The following is a 16,062-nucleotide window of genomic DNA, read 5'->3' as shown; positions in this document are numbered from 1 at the left end:
AGAAGAAGAAGAAGAAGAAGAAGAAGAAGAAGAAGAAGAAGAAGAAAGGAGGGAGGGAAGGAGGGAAGGAAAAAAATTAAAACCATTTGTTTCTTAATATAGGTAATTAAATCTTGGCTATGCTTTAATTGGATGATAAAGGTATCTTGTTCATGGTTCAGTTGGTAAGATGTTCATGAGCTAGGTCCTGTGATTTTAATTAATGGCTTGATGCACACCTCTCTACCCCTTTGCTTCTGCCAGTGCACGGAGATTCCAGGCAGTATGAGGAAGGAGGAGGGAAGAATCTTGTGGAGGCAGCTCAGAACTCCACATGGTAGAAAATAGGCTGGGCAAACACTGCTGAGGTGGTTTATGATAAGTGACTTGCTTAAGTGACCCATGTTTTAGGGCTTTGAAGCGTGATGTGACCAAGTTCTAGGACATGTTCTATACAGCTCCTTCTGGACAGTCTCTAGAAAAGGGAACAAAGCACAAACCCATTTTTTTGTGATGAAGATTGTTTCCTCATTACATTCTCTGCCCCCTTTCCATCACTTTTACTGCCAACTTACAAAATTCTGTCTGAAAAGATACAAAATGATATAAGAGGGTCTTTTGTTTGTTTTTCAAGACAGGGTTTCTCTATGTAGCTTTGGCTGTCCTGAAGCTCACTCTGTAGACCAGGCTGGCCTCAAACTCTAAGATCTGCCTGCCTCTGCCTCCCAAGTGCTAGGATTAAAGACATTCACCACCACTGCTTTTAAGAGTCTTTATTAGAAAATTTTAAATGACATTCTGTTTTGGAAAACCTGAGCTATGTGATGGTTAAAAGCAGAAAGGCAACAGGTACAAAGATGGCAGGCTGTGACAAATGTTTTATGCTGTTAGCTTTCTCTCTCTTTCTCTCTCTGTCATACTCTCTCTCTCACCCTCTCTCTCATTCCTTTTTTTTTTTTAAATGCAACATAGTCTCACTATGTACCTCAGGTCTGGAATTTGCTGTGTAGACCAGGCTGGCCTCAGACTCCCATGTGTTGAGATGAAAGTTATAAAAGGTATGGGGGGCTGGAGAGATGGCTCAGAGGTTAAGAGCACTGGCTGCTCTTCCAGAGGTCCTGAGCTCAAGTCTCAGCAACCATATGGTGGCTCCCAACCATTTGCAATGAGATCTGGTGTTGTCTTCTGGTGTGCAGGCACACATGCGGCAGAACACTGTATACACAGTAAATAAAAGTAAAATCTTAAAAAAAAAAAAAAAAGGTGTGTACCCCAAATCCATATATTTTGTTTTGTTTTGAGACAAAGCCTCACTATCTATTTTCAACTGGCTTAGAGTGGAGACCAGGTTTGCCTTGAACTCAAAGATCTGCCTACTTCTGCCTTCCAAGGCTGGGAATAAAGGCCCAAACCACCATGCCCAGCTTTTTTTAGTATTTTTACAGTGCTGTTGTGACAGCTAGCAGGCCATGGAATCTGGTTTTCCCCTTGACCTAGAATTTGACAGTCCTCAGGAGTTTCTCTGCCAGACACTTGGACTTGATTGGCCCTGACCTGGCAGGTGAGCTGATTATTCCAATCTCCAGATAGCTGTTGGAAGAGGGCTCTGGCCTTAGTTGTTAAACAGTGGATCTGTGCCTCTCCTTGCATGTGGCTTGCCTGAAGGCTTGTGAAAGATAACCACTTGCTGCCAGGCAGTGAAACCAAAGAGCTACCCTTCCCCCTTCTTTGTTCCAGACATCTGTCTCCACCACTCCACATCTTGCTCTTCTGCTGCCAGCAAAATCTGTTTCCTTGACATCAAGCTTTTTTTTTTATAACACTTACATAGTTTATTTCTTTTCTTCCTTTGCTCCAATGATTCTGTTTCTTTACTTTTCATTTCTACTTTCTGACCAGTGACCTGACACCTACAGGCATGATTGTCCTTACAGATGCCTTTGACTATATGGAGTATGTTCTAACATTTTATAGTATGACATCTACTGAGAAAATGTATCAGTCAAATGATGGTAAATTCTACCAAGAGAAGAAAACTTAGACTTCTAGAACCTCATGCCTGAGTTAGTAATTTTTTCTATTCATCATTAATATTCATTTTCTCAATATCAATGTTGGCATGCCTGTTGGGATTTCCTGTGAAGCAGTTATTGTGTGTAGATATTTGGATGTCCCTCCATATTCTGTTAACAGTTACATCAGTTTTTCTTGAGAAAATTGTAGCATTAATAGTAACAGCAGCAAAACCCCAATTGTTCTTACTTATTATGTGCTACGAAGCATTTTAAATACGTTAGTAAAGATGTTTCAGTCCTTAACTTGTTCTGAGACAACTGGAATTGTATAATGAACAGTGGAGAAAATACTGGTCCTCTGGACAGGCCTTAGCTATATAGCTAGAGAGTAGAGGAGCCAGGGTCTGAACCCAGGCAGTGAACTTAAGACTTAACCCTCCAAACCATTTCCTAGTCTACTGCCCCACAGTTATTTAAAAAGACCTCAATTTAAAAGGCATCAACATAGATTTCCTTTTCCAAGATGTTAAAGTAGAAGACAGAAAGGGATTTCAGGAAGCTTTTCCTGACCTTCAGAATTTTTCTTAATCACTTCTGTTTTAAATGGTTTTTAGGCATGAACAAAGCTTTATATTGAGTGGTGCTTGCTGAGGGAAATCTTACTGTGTAAGAGTAGCTTTTTCTCTGAACCTTCTTATTCTCCTGGATATAGATGTTTTGCTTTTTATTAAGTTTACTTGTGATAGTGTAAATTGAGGTGTTCTAATAATGACCATCAGAGTCCAAGAGAAATTGGTCTTTTTAACAGTAAACATTCCCAATTTTTGTGTAAAGCTACATTCCCTTATATGATTGGAACAAGATTGTGCCAATCTTGTTACAGATCCCAGAACAGTTACATCTTGCAAATACTTGTTCTGTAGTTGTTACGGTCTAGTCAGTGTTCTGGGCTAGTGTTGTTTTTAAAAACAAAGTCCCAGTTGCTTGATTTTACCAATAAAGACTCAGCAGCCAGATGCAGGAGTGAAAGCCTACTAGCTCAGAAAGGCAGAGAAAACACCAGAAGGAAAAAACCCTTCACCTTCTCCATGGCTGTCATAAATACCCTTCAACTCACTGTCCCTTCTTCCTGTGTTTGCGTATGTTCACTTCCTATCAACTGGTTGCTTGCTCTGTCTCTTGACCCTCATTGGCTTTATTTAATTCTTGCTTACAGAAAGCTTTTGGGTTAAAGGTGTGTGCTAGGGCTGAGCCTAACCACAAGCACCTGTTTACAATAAACAGAATGTTCTTGGATTAAAGATATGTGCTAGGATTGACCCACATCACAACTAGAAACAGGTTTTTCAAGTACACAATCTCAGGGATCACAGTGTTACCAAATACCCTTCAACAGGCTAGCCTCAAACAAAAGAGACAGAATCCCTGCCCTCCTCTGTCTTGGAGTCTTTATGGTAGATCATACCTTAAAGTGCTCTCAGTTCTTGGTTCCAAACATAAGTAGAATCTCTGTATGATATAAGTGGGTTTTTGCAATGTGGAAGTATGCAAATTTGGCAGATATAGAGGGACAACGCAAGCACACAACTGCAGTTTTAGACGTTGTGGTCATTACTGTGGTGGCAAATGAGTCTCCAGTGGGCTAGCAGCAGAGCTATTCTGAAACGTCAATAAAAGGAGATTGGTGGAAAATTAAGATCCTTTCAATTTATGTTCTCACACCAGAGCCTGGGAGTGATCATAGAAAAATGAAGTTCTTGCAACCAAGTGTCAATTGCAGGCATCAGTTTGTTAATCTTCATCTCTTCTCTTTTATCTTTTTGTTTGCAGTCTCCACAATTCTGTAGGTCTCTACTGGTCAGCTCATGGCAGTACAGATTCTGGACCCGTATTTAAAGAACTATGCATACACTTAAGTGCTGTGGCATCTCTAACATGTATATGGGGTGGGGCACGTAGCAGTCTAGAAAGTCTTTTTAGCAGACAGGACTGAAATGAAGCTACACACTGTGTGCAGTCCTTAGTACTCTCCCGTACACTGTCTCTGTAAATGATTGTTCCACACTGTGAAGTAAGTGTTGGTGTTAGCATTTCTACCCCGCAGAGAAGTTTTGCCCAGCATAGCACCATGAGAAATAGATTTGGGAGTTTAAAGCTGATGTGCTTAACTCTTCTCTCTTCTGAGCCATTTTACTTGAGTTCAGATAGGGAGTATCTCCCCAAAGGTTCTTAAGCTTATAATAGGTTTCAATGTGTTTGAGGCCTCAGAGAAGTGAAATGAGAAATCCTGGCATGGGACAGCTTCCTGTTAATTACTTGAAGAGCAAAAATCTTCCAAAGATAGGGCCTGAGTAATGTAGGGTATGTTATCTGCCCTGCATAATCTTCTTGACTTTCATCCTAATGAGCATCTGTTCCTGGCAGATGTGAGCCTGATATACTTAATTCACTATTTTGATTAAAATCAATGGGAAGTGTCAGGTTTTTCTTGTTCTTACTCCACGGGTCATTGGGATCTGATCAAGTGTCCCAGATTAGAGATGGCCTTGTGCCTAGTGATCATTGCTTCTTTCTTGGCACTCTAGTCCAGTGATTCTCAACTTGTGAGTCATGACCCCTTGGGTAGAGGATTGAACAACCTTTTCACAGGGGTCACTAAGACCATCAGAAATTTACACAGATATTTACATTCTGACTCATAACAGTAGCAAAATTACAGTGATTAATTAGCAGCGAAATAATTTTATGGTTGGAGTCACCACAAAATGAGGAACTGTGTTAAAGGGCCGCAGCATTAGGAAGATTGAGGACCACTGCTTTGGTCATTTAGGGATGCATTGTTTCTTTTCCTCATACTTATGACTGTTTTCTTTCCCTTTTTTTAAAAAATTATTATTATTTAATTTTGGTGTGGCTTAAGAACATACTATGTATGACTTCAGTTATTTTAAATTTTTTGTATCCTGTTTTGTTTTTGTTTTGCTTAGCATATGGGCTAATCCAGAAAATGTGCTTCAGCAGAATGTGTATTCTGTTGGTGTTAGTTGAAGTTGTATGAATGCTTGATTAATAGTGTTGATGTTTTGTATCCTTGTTCTATCCATTGTCAAGATGATAGTAAAACAAACTATTATTGCTGAATTGTGTATTTCTCCCTTCAGTTTTGTTACTTTTTAATTATATATAGTGTTTTTCATATTGTCATTAAAATTTCTTTACTAATATTTTTGTTCTAGAGACTTTTTATATTTGTATAGCTAGTCCAACTCTTGTGTGGTTCTGATTGCATGATGTATTTTTTCATCCTTCATTTTCAACTTAGTTGTTTTTGTATGTTTGTTTGGCATAGTTTCACTTTGTAGTTCAGGCTGTCCTAGAACTTCCTCTCTAACCTAGGTTAGCCTTCAACCCACAGTGGCCTTCTGCCTCAGCCTCCCATGCCCACTAGGGCTGGCTTTTACTTAGATTTCTTTTTAACCAGAAGAAGTCGTAGAGTTGCATCTTAGTTTAAAATGTACTTATTTGTGAGTGTATACAGGATATGTAGATGAGAGTGTGGATGTGCGTGGCACGGTCTAGTGTAGCTAGTGTACTCCCTGTGTAAGGGGGCAGCTTTGTGATCTGCTTCTTTGCCTTCACCGTGGGTTCTGGGAACCGCACTAGGACTGTCAGATTCTCATAGTGAGTGCTTTTACTTGCTAAGCCTTCTCACTGGTCCATATCTTGTTTTTCTTTGAGTCAGACAGTCTCTGTCTTTGGATTATTTAATTAACTCACATTTAGAGTTATTATGGATTTTTGTCAGCCATTTGGGTGTGTTTGTTTTCTTGTCTTCAGTGTGTGTGGTTTTTTGTTTTGTTTTTTGCTCTGACTTCCATGATTTCATATTGCATGATATCATCTACCATGCCATTTTCAGGGATTTACTGATTTTCAAAGACTATTTTTTTAGAATTTACTTAATATTTATATAAACTTGATTCTGGTAGGATAAGTAAACATTGCCCTCCATAGCTTTGTTTGTTGTTCCTTTTCCCTCTGTTGTGTTGTTATTGGCATATATGTTAAATCCAGAGATGATATAAACACAACTTAATTGCTTTATGTAATATTATTTTCTAAGCATCCTTCTGTTTGTTGACTAGTTTGGATAAGACAGAGCTTTCTCTTTACAGTATTTGCCTTTCCTTGTTAATTTTTTTCTAGCTCCATTCCAAACACCAATCTCATTTGATTATTTTTGTTCATTGAGACAGGGTCTCACTGTGGAGCTCAGCCTGGCCGTATGCTTGCAGTCCTGCCTCAGCATGCTCAAGTGCTGGACTTGTGGGAATTATATTCCCAACACTGGTATTCTTCCTATGTCCTGTAAAGCACCAGTGTTCTCTCTTACATGTCTTCCCTTTGTCTGGTACATAGGGAGTTTCTGTCAGTGTCTTTCTAGCCTAGTTCCATCAACCTCAGTAGATATTTGGGGCCTCAAGCTTTCTGATTTTTAGGGATTATCCTAATTTGACAACCCAAGAGCAGTCCTTGTCAAGTACAACAAATTGCTTTATCATTCATTGTGTACCAGCTCTGTACTTGAATTATCAAATCTGGGAAAGGTAAGTGATAATAAATATATAATATATATAATATAAATATATATTATTTATAAATAAATAATAGATGGGCCATCTTGGTAGTAAGTACAAATAAAAGTAAGTACTGATTTTGCATTCTTTCTCTCTCTGCTCTGTGAACCTTTGAGACACTGTAGCCAGGCAAGTAAAGGGAGTAACACATTCCAACTCAACATCAATTAGGATGGCTGTTTATAAACCCAGATAAATGGACAGTTAGTGGTGGTGGTACTAACTAGTGCTACTTTAATAATTAACTCAGTCACCTTTCCTTCTGCTCCATTGATGAAAGTGAGAGCGATAAAAGGCTGGCTTGGTTGCCTGGGAAATAGTAAATGTATCACTCCCTGAGCAGTCCCAGCTCCTGGCCGGCACACAGTCAAGTACTCTTTTTAGCAGCCCTCCTTCCTTAAGTCTTCTTAGAACACCAATGAGAGGTGTGCTTATTGAGAACATGTCTTCAGTTTATGCTGTGTTCCTGTACTCCTTCAGGCTTTTCTAGGGGAAAATAGTAACTTGCTGTCCTTTTAATATATTTGAGACTTTTTTATTTTTTTAGTTTTTAATCTTTCCCCACTACTGCTTTATCCTTGAGTCCTTTTGTACTGTCATTTTGAGATACACAGCTCTTTATAAATGCTTATTGCTTAGCTGTTTTCAAGGCACTTGGGCATTGTAAAAGAATTAAATGCCCTCAGGGAGCTGGCCTTGATTTAAATTAAATGCCCTCAGGGAATGACCTTGATTTTGGTTTTCTGTGTTGGTTTTTGAGGGTTTTGTTGTTGATGATGTTGTTTGTTTGTCTGTTTGTTTTGGGCCCTGTCAATCTAGGTAGGTTAGCTGAGCTATAGCTCCAAGTTGAGTTTGTACTCTCTGATAGTAACAAAAGAGAGAAAGCCCTTGGCAAGACTTTGGAAGACTATCTTAGCTGAGGAAGGCAGAAGCTTTGAGAGAGCTGGGTGCAGCCAAATACCTGTAGTTCCAGGTTGAGGCAGGATGATTATAAATTCAAGATAATCCTATGCTATTTAGTGGGTTTGAGACCATCCTGCAGGGCATTTTCCTAATGAGTGATTGCTGGGGGAGGAACCAGATCATTGTGGGTGGTGCCACCATCCCTTGGCTGATGATCCTGGGTGCTCTAAGAAAGTTCTGGACAAGCCATGGAAAGCAAGTCAGTAAGCAGGGTTCCTCCATCGCCTCTGAAAAAGTTCCTGCCTTCAGATTTCTGCCCTAACTTCCTTTGGTGATGTGGAAGTGTAAGCAGAATAAACCCTTTCCACCCTGAGTTACTTACGGTCTTGGTGCTTTATCGCCGCAGTAGAAATCCTAACTGAGACCTTTACTTCTTAGAACTACTGCTCATTTAAATTGTGCTTGCTGAGGATGTCCTATAACCTGAAATGTTCCACTCTAATTCCAGAGTCTTTTACTTCTTTGTTTATGATATGATTTGTATATGCCTTGACATGTTTGCATCCCCTAAATAATCCAATTATCTAGAAATATGCTCAGAGGATATCAGGAGAATAAAGCCAAGTATGAGGTCAAAGCCATATTTCTGATGGAGGCAGGTGTAGTCTTCATTTCTTTGTTTTCTTTTTTAATCTTTAAACTTTCTTTGTGAGCAGAAATCCATTCTGAATCCAGGAAGGGCTTGGAACAGCCCTCTTTGCTGTCTTATTTCTCTATTTATTTTTATCTAAGTGATGAGTGTACATGCTGGAAGGTAACAATCCATGTAGACCACCCCCTTCAGCACTTCTTTAAAAATGAAAATCTGTTGCTATTGTTGTGTTTGTGATGGGGTGGTGCATATACCATAGCATACCTGTGGAGGATAAAGAGAAATGTTATAGAGTTGATTCTTCTTTGGCCTTTACTTTGGTTCTGGGGATCAAACTCAGGTCATCTGGCTTGAATATCAAGTGCCTTTACCTGCTGAGCTATCACCAGCCCCCTACCGGCTCTTTTTTTTTTTTTTAACCTCAGGCTCACATTATGTTTTTATTTACCTTTTCATGTTTCCTAGAACATGAAAATCATTTTATGCCATGGGAGCTGGCAGGCAGCACCTCTTATCCCCTATACCAAAGTAAAGACGATCTGTAAGTGTTAATTTCCTTAACATCTGCTGATCCACAAGGTCAGCTCTTCCCCTTCATCCTTCTGACCTCACCTGTAACAGCCAGAATGGATATTTTGGTAAAAGCCTTAATGTGGAAAGAGAAAACTATAGGTGACAGATCAATGACTTTTTGACTTTGGGGGATATTTCTTTTGGTTCCCTATTGTCACTCCAGAGCTGCTTCATTATAACATATAACCATATCTTTCATCCTGTAAAGACACTATTTTATTTTTTGCCACGCAGTGGTGGCATAGCCTTTTAATCCGAGTAATCAGGGAGCAGAGGGAGGAGGATCTCTGTGAGTTTGAGTCCAGCCTAGTCTACATAGTGAGTCCAGGACATCCAGGGCTACATAGAGAAACCCTGTCTCTAAAAACCAAAAGAAAAAAAAATAGTATTTTTATTCTTTAAGAATTTCACACATGTATACAGTATATTTTGTTTGGAATTTTAAAAAATTTTATATAATATATTTTGATCTTATCTACCATCTTTTACCTCCTTCCTTTATACCAACCTGTTTCCCTCCTGGCATCCTGTTTTATTATTATTATCATCCCACTGACTCCAGTTAGTGCATATCATATGGGTAAGGTTGTGGAGCTGTCCACTGGGGCATTGGCCATATTCCCAAAGAAAGGTGACTCTTTTTCCCTCATCTAGGAGTGGGGCCTTATGAGCTTATACTTTATCGTTGCTGGAATTTTTGCTGGCTTGATCTTGTCCAGGCATCCACAGCCACTGTGAGCTGTGTCACATCCAGAAAACATTTTACAGTTATCATCCTCCTCCTCCAGTTCTTTGTTGTTTTTTTGTTTATTTGTTTGTTTGTTTTAATTTGTTTTTGTTTTTGTTTTTCAAGACTCAGAGATCTACCTGCCCCTACCTCCCAGTGTGCTGGTATTACAGGTTCGCAGCACTGTTCCCCACTAGTTCTTATGTTCTTTTCATCTATTCTTCCACAATATTTTCTGAGCTTAGGATGGGGAGAAGTCAATATGGATGACCCATCCATAGCTGGGCCCTCATTGTCTCTTATTCTTAGCACTTTGACCAGTTATGAGTCTCTGCAGTTACTACTATTCACGGGGGAAGGGAGGTCTTACCTGATGGAGGTTGGGAGCAACACCAGTCTATAGATATAAACTACATGTTCAGAAGGTACTTTGACAGCATGACCATTCACTGGAATAATACCAATATGCCTGCCCCTCCAATAGTTTCTTTTTAAAAGGTGGTGGAAGTAAGTCTTCATTTTACCATAAATCCAGGCCACTACAGCTGCATGCCATGCAGGAGGGGCCCAGCTTCACTTCCTTTTCTCCTTCCCCACCCCCACCCCCAACAGACAGGGTTTCTCTGTATAGCCTTGGCTCTCCTGGACTCCAAGGCCAGCCTTGAACTCCTAGAGATCTGTCTGCCTCTGCCTCCACTTCTTTGTCTTGAGCTATGGGACTGAATTCTTCAGAGCTACCTGGAAACAAACTCAGGATTTTTACTTTTGTGGGTCAGGGCTGTTACAATAGATCTTTACCCCTCCACTGTTACTCCCCCCTTCCCATAACAAATCAAAACAATTTCCCATAGTAGAGGATTTAACTGGTTTTGGCTACAAAGGGACAGAGAGAAAGCTAGACTATAGTTAGAAAATTCAAATCTTCGGGTAGAAATGGGTTACAAAATAGATCTTTGAGGAAAATATAACATTTATTTTTCATAAACAAAAATGGCTAAAAAGGTGAACTGTCTCTACAATCTGCCATTTATAATCAAATGGTTGGTTTATGATATTTGCTGGCTTCTCCACAGCAAGATTTTACAACCCTGTATTAGTAGTTTCTCTTGGACTAATAACATGAAAAGAAAAATGGGAATATGCATAGTCACTCCTGCTTGTTAGAGTGGCAGTTCACTCTGACTGAGTCTGACAGTTTTGTAGGAGCATTGAAATTAACTAAAAACATTGCCCATTATGACGAGCTGACAGAGGGGTTATGAATATAGGAAAGTTAGTGACTCAGACATAGATTTGTTCATGACTAGTATGAAATCATATTTCCAAATTTGTTGGTTATGGTATATTATATCTCAAATTTGTTTGTTTGTTTAAGAAGGCTGTGTTGTAGCCTAGGCTGGCCTCAAACTTGTCTTCCTGCCTGTTTCTCAGGTTTTGGGAATATAACTATATTAACACATCTAGCTTCAAATATGCTTTTTAAACAAACAGGAGTTGGCGATGTGGGTCAGTTGGTAGAGTACTTGGCTTAGCAAATATCAAATCTTTGTTTTGATCCCCAGCACCACATAAACCTGGGCGTGGTGGCACACACTGGTAATTCCAGGACTTGGGTGGTAGGTCAGGAGGGCCGGAAATTCAAGACCACAATCAGTATACATACTGCATTTGAGACTGCCTGGACTACATGAGATCCTGTTTCAGACATACATATAAATTCTAAGACCATTTACTCTATCAAATACTATTTTGAGCATTCCTGAGCATACTGATCTTCACATTTCTATGATGTACTATTATTACTAGTGTTTTTTATAGAGGAAACTGGAGAGAAACTTGCGAGAGCTAGAATTGGAACTCAAGGAGTCAGCTCTAGATTGGCACTTTTCTAACAGATGTGCTGTTTGTGTGAGTGACTTTTTTATGTGTAGGAAAACAGGCTTAAATATATACTCAGCCTTTAAGAAAACAAAAATAATTTGCTGGACTCCTCTGCTGTGAAGAGAGGGCTACAAATTCTTACATTCTTGTAGCTACAGATTGTTCTTGTAGATTCTTTACCCTAGAAAGAAGGCCTGTATGAGAATTACATTCCCAAACAATGAATCCTGAAGAGGTAATTACACTGTTGCCATCCCATTGGGAAGAAGGCTGGGGCGGTGATTACATTCCAAAACAAAGCTATTCGGGTATAATTGCACTGTGCTGCTCTTATCAGTCTGGGGAAGTCAGGCCTCTGGTCTCCATCCTCATTTGTTTTTGAGATGGAATCTGAATAGCATTCAATTAATAGTCAAGACCCAGGCGCAGGGAAGTCAGCCAAAAGAGCCAAGAGGACATTAGCTTGCTATTGGTGTTTTCCTGCACTAAAGTTTTCCATACCTCTAAGTAGCAGCAATTTTGAGAGAGTGCCTGCTTAAAAACATGTGTTTGACTATTGGAAGATCAGAGACCCCTGTTTTAGTCATACCCCCACTGGTCATTGTGCACAGGGGAGAGATGATGGGTAGCAGTGATTTTTTTTTTTCTCTCCCATCAGCAGCTTGTGCTCTGTCAAAAGATACTTCTTCCTTTTAATCTTTTTAAAAATATATTTTTAAAATGTGTGTGCTTTGCCTGCATGTATGCATGTGCATCATGTATGTGCAGTGCCTAAGGAGGTCAGGAGAAAGCATCAGATTCCCTAGAATTGGAGTTATATATGGTTGGGAGTCACCATCTGGGTGCCAACAGGAGTTGCCCAGGATTATCTGAGTAGTCTCATTCTTGTGAACTATTAGAAGTAGAATGCAGAATGGTTAGTCAAAGAACTCTAGCTTTCAGCTACACAGTAGCTGAAAGATATGATAGAAAGGAATCAGAAACCTCAGTTTCTTACATGTATAAAGAACAGAATTATTCATATGGCACCTAGAAAGACAGACAGACCTGCCAACGCCTTGGGGCCCTCATTGAACTTTGGACCTACAGAAAGATAATAAATTTGTGCTGTTTAAGCCAGGAAGGTCTTGGTAATTGTTACGGCAGCTGTAGAAAACTGACACACAGTGAAGTTGCCTTCACGTGCATGTCTGGGATTTGGCTGGAGGGCTGGCCTTTTCTGTCCTTCAGTGAACGAGCCTCTTGATTGTTCCTTTACAGGGTCTTGTCATTCTAAGCACATTCTAAAGGCAAGCTAGGTCACGCCCCAATATACAGTGTGCCTCTCCTTTTGTCTTGTGATATAGTGTGTTTTTCATGCTTTGTTTTGTTAAGACAGGATCTTGGCATAGTCCTGGCTATCATAGTACTCACTAGGTAGCCTAGGATAGCCGTGAGCTTGTGAAAATCCTGTTGCTTCAATCTTCTGTGTGTTGGGATTATGTGCCAATGGGAGACATTTACCAAAACACCTAGTTCCTTGTGTTGCCAGGTGTACTGGAATGGCCACTGTCTAAAGCCATAGAGACTAGAAAAAGCTTATGTTGTGAGGGCTTGTAATATGCTAACCCAAGTAGGTTTAGGAATGTAAAGCAGCCTGGTAGTTCATGATGAACAATTAATTTTGTATGTTTTCTTACACATACTGAAGGAAAGCTCTGCATATGAGGAAATATAGCTGTATAGATTTGAAATATGCATGAAAGATTTTTTTTTAATTCAGAAAAAAAATTTAATTTAGAAATGACATTCCAATAAGAAAGTAGCTCTGGTTTTCCAGACATAGAATATCAGAAAAACTACCTTTTCTTTTCCCCTTAGTATTTGCTAGGTTATAGCCCTCTACTTCTGTGTGCTGGAGGGTAAAAAAAATATGCAAAAGAGCTCTGTGGGTGGTTGGGCCCCTTGGGGCCACATGTATTTCTGTGTAGGAGGAAGACTGACAGAATTAACTGGGAGCACTTACTAAATTGTCTGTAAGTGAACCTGTATTCACAGTCTCATTTATAATCCACAGCTCCTTTAGCAGAAGCAAATTAGAAGAAAAGTTCCTGGAAAATATGGCAAGGAACCTTTGTCTTGTTTGTGATGCTTTCTTTTTGGAGAAGGAGTTTTCTCAGATTAGGTCACAGTATTTACAGGCTGGGTCACACTCAAACTCCTTTTGCCTCAGCCTCTCAAATGCTGGGTTTATAAGTGTGTGCCAGCACTCCTGATTTATATTCTGCTTTTTTAGCAGTGGTTGAAGAAGCTAGAATTCATGTCTTCACCTGTGTAGGACTTAATAGTCTACTTGGCTTTTTTGATGGTGGTAGTTAAAAGTTGCTTTAAGGGCTCCAAAATTGAATGTGTGGTTTGAGCCTCAAGTCACAGAGAGACAAAGCAGAGCTTACCAAGTCATTTATTTAGAACATCCGCCTGTATTCATGTGGCGCCATCTCCTAGGCTGATGGGGGCAGCCATTGCTTTTGGTAATGAGCCCTGAGTTGCACTTGCAGTTGCATTCTAAGTAGTGTAGCCAGGGTACACTAAACTGGCCTTCCCAGGAGCGTCACGACACTACACGGACTAGTGTGCTTGGTAAACGTCTCTTTGCCTTGCCTCAGGGCTTAGCCAAGACTTAGGATATGATGGGGAGGCAGAACGGGGCCACTGCTCCACCTTGAAGTGTACTCTTAGAAAGTGAAAGAAGCATGTTCATCTTAGCCTGGAATGGGGGAAATGTAGATTCCATTCTCCAGAGAGATGAGTAGTGCCGAAAATGGAAACATATGCACTGTAATCTAAAAAAGCAGAGTCTCCCTCTAAGAAACTTAGACTTATCTCTTTGCCTGATAACAGGAGAGTCAACAGTGAGGAGATGACTAGTGTCCTGCCTTTCTTCTCTCAGTGCCCTGTGAGTCTTCTTTTTCTCACAGGTCTCAGTATTTAAACAATTTAAACTGGATCTTTCTTAAGGCAGAACTCATACATACATACAGCTGCCAGTGGAGCTCACTGAGAGCTAATTAAAAAAAAAAAGGCACAAAATAGTTTCTGGTTTAAGTATTTTCATTGACTCCTCTGAAATAACTGGGATAGAAGTGGCAAATGTTATATTGTTTATTAGGTAAATTAATTAAAACTAAAAATATGATTATAAATCTGAAATAATCTCAAATAATTAGTTTCTTTACTTTCATGTGAAGGGGCTATAGGAACAGTTTAGAAACATCTACTGTGAAGAAGTTTTAAGCTATTCTTGTCTTTATCTTATTCTTTTTTAAGGCTTTGTGTGTTAGGAGCAGTCCCAAGCCCAAGGATTGCTGTGGGGCTCTGCAGGTAACTCGCGAGTGCTATGATCCAATACCATGCCACCCCCCAGGGATAGTCAATCTGATTGAAAAATGGTGTACTTGCTCTGCTGGCAGCATCACAACAAATCACCTAACATCTCTGCCTCACCCATGCAGCTGCCAAGCAAGAATCATTGATAACATTTCCTGAGCTGCCACTGGGTTGAAGTAACCAGAATTGGCCATAGCATGTGGGTGATAGCTCAGAAGGAAAGACTGACTTGCTCTTTTTTTCCTGCCTCAACTCGTGTACTTTTTTGCTCTCCATCATCATTTCTAGGTACTACATGTTGTAGGTTTGGTTAGCGTTACTAATATGTTTTTCAGGTTTAAGTGGAGCCCCTACCCTTTCCTTTGTGTTCTCAGTATGATGAAAAATGACTAATGTCAATATAGAGATGGATAGGGCTCTTTTCTGGGCCTGGAAGAAAGTTGTAGAGTTTAAAATTCCTAATGATTTTACAGCAAAAAACTCCAACAACTAATCCTGAGTTTAAACTTTCTTTTATCGATTGATTGATTAATTGATTTAAAGATTTATTTATTATGTTTACAATGTTCTGCCTGCATATGTGCATGCATGCCAGAAGAGGGCACCAGATTTCATTATAGATGGTTGGGAGCCACCGTGTGGTTGCTGGGAATTGAACTCAGGATGTCTGGAAGAGCAGCCAGTGCTCTTAACTGCTGAGCCATACCTCCAGCCCCCTAGACTTTATTTAAAGTTGTCTGCTTTCTTTACCCTGTCTGATATTTTAAGGCAGGGTCTCAAAAAGCTCAAATTGGCCTCACAATATAAATAACAAGACTGAACCGCTTGTTCAGTCTTGGAACCGCTGACTTTTAATTGCAGGTGCTAGTACCACTTAGGGCAGGTACTAGGGATTGAACCTGGGGCCCTGTGCATGGGAGGTAAGCTATATTCCCGGCCCCATTTCTACTTTTTATGTTTGAGACTCTGGGTCTTAAAAAGTTTTCCAGTCCAGTCTTGATTTGTGATCCTCCTTTATCAGTCTGCCTTTGTAGTAGATGAGATTAGAGGCCTCTATCACTAGACCTGACTTGCTTTCCTTATTTTGAATGGCACAGTTTCTTATTCCACCTTTCTCAAACCCTGAGACCTTAGAGTGAAAGGAAAATCATAAAGCAAAAATCACAAAATTCTTGTATCAAGAGCTAAGTAGTATTGGCTTTAAGTGACTTTGTGGCAGTTTAAAATTCTATGAGAGTCACAATGTGTGTGTAACTAAAACACATTTAAGCCAGCAGTGGCCTTGGGAGCCTGCTGCTAAGAAAAGGCTGGAATTTGAGGTTAAGCTTT

At 39.9% G+C, this 16,062-nt stretch overlaps 1 protein-coding gene across 1 annotated transcript in view; it reads left to right on the top strand.

Annotated features, from left to right (window-relative positions):
- Positions 1-16,062, top strand: part of Ambra1 (autophagy and beclin 1 regulator 1) — a 151,365-nt gene that overhangs the window by 53,891 nt on the left and 81,412 nt on the right. The gene's annotated exons all lie outside the window — the stretch shown is intronic.

This window comes from Psammomys obesus, unplaced genomic scaffold, assembly GCF_907164565.1.
Source record: "Psammomys obesus unplaced genomic scaffold, mPsaObe1.curated_primary_1811, whole genome shotgun sequence".
NCBI lineage: Eukaryota > Metazoa > Chordata > Mammalia > Rodentia > Muridae > Psammomys > Psammomys obesus.
Note: the sequence above shows the minus strand (reverse complement) of the source record. Positions and strands in the feature narration are given on the sequence as shown.